This window comes from Zea mays, chromosome 4 (assembly GCF_902167145.1).
Source record: "Zea mays cultivar B73 chromosome 4, Zm-B73-REFERENCE-NAM-5.0, whole genome shotgun sequence".
Classification (NCBI taxonomy): domain Eukaryota; kingdom Viridiplantae; phylum Streptophyta; class Magnoliopsida; order Poales; family Poaceae; genus Zea; species Zea mays.
Genome location: NC_050099.1, coordinates 6,136,073 through 6,139,356, shown reverse-complemented (window position 1 = coordinate 6,139,356; position 3,284 = coordinate 6,136,073). Strand labels below are relative to the sequence as shown.

The following is a 3,284-nucleotide window of genomic DNA, read 5'->3' as shown; positions in this document are numbered from 1 at the left end:
TCAACATACCATATATGTATGTACTCAAAAAAAGCACAAATAGTCACGTCAATCTTATAAATATACCCTCACACATTAAAACAGTAACATTCAAGAGGTTGGGCTATGACATCATTGGGATGTTGAAGTAATATCGTATTGTCTATGTATTGACCAAGGATGAGTTTATAATTACGATTTGATGTTTTCAATTATTTATATGATGAACATAGTTGAGAAATATATCGAGATAAATCTCAATCAATATATTGATTATTTCTAGAAAACACATGCCGGTATGAGGGCACCATTATCGAGTACATCTCATATGTAATCTAAAAGATGGCACCTCCAACGATGGGTTGCTGCCTCGACAAGACAGGGTTCATCAAAGAGAACTGGTTGTATGGCAGCAAATGTTGCTGCTGTAGGACGGCAACGACCAATGGGTTAGCCACTGCCAGTGGATTAAGTAACTGCTGTCGCTGTTGTAGGTACGCAGCAGAGTTCGACACAGTCAGTTGGTTGAATGGAAGCAGCTGTTGCAAGTAGGCAGCAGGGTTTGCCACAGCTAGCTGAGTCAGAGCTGGTACAATCTGTTGCAACAATTGTTGTTGCAGGTATGTAGGTGCATTGGCCACAGCGAGCGAGCTAGATGAAAGCAGTTGTTGCTGTTGTAGGTCGGCGGCAGGGTTCACCATGGCTAGTTGACTGAGCGCTGGCAGAAACTGTTGCAGCTGTTGTTGTTGCTGGTTTGCAACTGCGTTTGCCAGAGCAAGTGGGTTGGATGCAAGCAGTTGTTGTTACAAGTCGGCGCCAGGGTTCACCATGGCTAGGTGGCTCAGTGCTAGTAGGAACTGTTGTTGCTGTTGCTGTTGCATTGCGATGGTTTGTATTGTTAGATGTGCCAAGGATTGTTGTTGTAATTGGGCAATTGGTTGTTGTAAGACGCTCGCCGCAAGCGCTTGTTGTAGCCTGTAGGCTTGCACAGCTGGATGTTCGAAGCCCATTGAACTAACTGGTGGGAGGAACTGTGGAATAATGGCACTAGGAGCAAGTGAGCATTGTGGAATAATGAACGCATTTGTTGCGCTAACAAAAAGGGCAAGAAGCGCAAGGAGGGATAATATCTTAGTAGCCATTGTTGTTATGTCGTTGCTAGTGCGCTTCGCTAGGTGTGTTTCTGAATGTTCAAAATATTATGGGTGATGGTTAACTACTGATTTGGGAGCTATTTATACAAGTGAGATCTCATATATATTTTTTGTAGTTAGTCTTTTTTTCCAAACAACAGATAAGGTATAGATGATATGGCATCTACTCTTTTTCGACATTTAGTTATCAACTTTATCGGATTATAGTCTTTGCTGGAAAGATACTTTCCACTACCTACAAGAAAATGTGTCATTTTATATAGGAATTCTTTTCATCTACGTGGAATGACATGCATGATCTCTTCACCTTTAAACATGTGACAACCTTAACATGATATGAATATGTAAAGTTTGCTATCAAAACCTTTATAAATGGATTTTGTTGTAGTTATGTTCTGATGGTTAAACAAGCATAGTAGTTAGATGAGAAGTGATTTGACAATCAAGGAACAAATACTACAAGATTGAGACTAATTGAAATCCTAGAATGCATAGATGAATGCACACACATAGGATGACCAAAATTACAATGATTATATCTAAAAGTGGCAATTGGTTCACACGTCAAGTGTTCTTGATTACAACTTACTTTAGTATTGTCTAAAAAAATCGTGTATAACTTTTACTGTGTTCAAAATATATTCTGATGACAAAAAAGCAATACCAAGATATAAGTCATGAATAATTAAATGGAACAAATTTGATCTTCAAAATTTGGATAGATTTTGTATATAGTATGTCAATTTAGGGAAAACTAGTTTATGAAAAAGGTAGGACACGAACACCGAGCACACGAACACGCGAGGATTTAGAGTGGTTCGGGCCGTCGGAGCGTAATACCCTACTCCACTGTGTGTTGGATTGCTGTGGAGGCTTGAGAGGTGAGAGTCTCAGTTTTTTGTCTAAGAGAGCCCCTCCGTAAAGTTGCATGCCTCCCCTTTTATAGCTAAGGGGGCATGTACAAGGGTACTGAGCCCCGACATGTGGGCCCAGGAACATAACGGATGTAGTACTTGGAGCTACTAATGTTTGCTGTTGGAGCAATCTTCTTGCGCCCTGACATCCGAGATCTGTGTAGCATCGGCATGCAGGAGAAGCTTATCGTATAAGGGATGATGAGCACAGTGCGCCGCACAGCATGGGCGCACTGTTTGACAATGGACTGGACAGGTGCGCTGTCTGCAAGATGACCCTAGCGCCGCCTGCCAGCGGAGTGGACAGGATGCATTAAATGCTGAGGGGGCACATCGCCTGTCAGCAGGGTGGACAGGCGGTGCGTCCTCTCCGCAATAAATGCAGAGACCGCGCGGCCTAGAGGCCTTACGTCAGGCTCCACCCGCTGGCTTATGTCACGGACAACAAGCCACGTGGCAGCATCGGGTCTCCGCTTGAGCAGGGAGCGCAAGCGCACAGGATAAGGCCTGGACACGTGTCAGTACCAGACCCTTGCTTATGCCAGGGTCTCCCCTGTTCTGGGACCTCGTTGTGGCCCGAACCTTACTCAGAGGGATCTGGACCCCATCCAAGGGATCCGACATGCTTGCTTGGGAGTCCCGGGACGTAATCGAGGGTCCGGGTTGTGCGTACAGGGGTTCGGTGCTTTCTTGCGGTGGTCCGGTCCAACTTATACATCCTGGGATGTATCATCTTTTCTCACCACGTGGTGCCCCCGAGCCGCCCACGTGGTGGGGTCGGGTATTGTTCATCGTGCGACTAGAGAACATCGTACGGGCTCCGTGTCTTCATACTTCAGTAAGGGGTACTCCTGATTCAGGGTACCGACAGTGGCCCCTGGGCCCGCCTCAGGGGAGGATACGGGCCTGCAGGTGGGGCCAAAGTTTTATTGGTGATTGGCTCGCTGCCCCTGCGCGCCCGTTGATGCAATTACTGCCGGTCCGCCCATGGTCACGCCGACTGCCATGCCTGTCCCTGCGGCTGGCTGACCCGTGACCTCCGCACTTAATGTCTTTGTTGGGCCATGCACGGGGTGCCTCGAGTTGCTGCATTGGTTTTGAAAATTTATCTTCTCAGTCTTCTGCGACGGCCCTGAGGAGACGCGGTATTGGTGCGAGTGGCGGTGCGACTTCTCTGCACCCAGAAACCAGCACGCCGGGTGCGTGACATGTGGGCCTGGGCCCCCATGCCAGAGGT

General features: G+C 46.9%; 1 pseudogene across 1 annotated transcript; it reads right to left on the bottom strand.

Moving 5' to 3' along the window:
- Positions 1 to 222: 222 nt before the first annotated feature.
- z1C1_6 (alpha zein pseudogene) lies at positions 223 to 1,186 on the bottom strand (annotated as a pseudogene). The gene has a single exon (NR_152180.1). The product of NR_152180.1 is annotated as an alpha zein pseudogene (transcript).
- Positions 1,187 to 3,284: the final 2,098 nt, after the last annotated feature.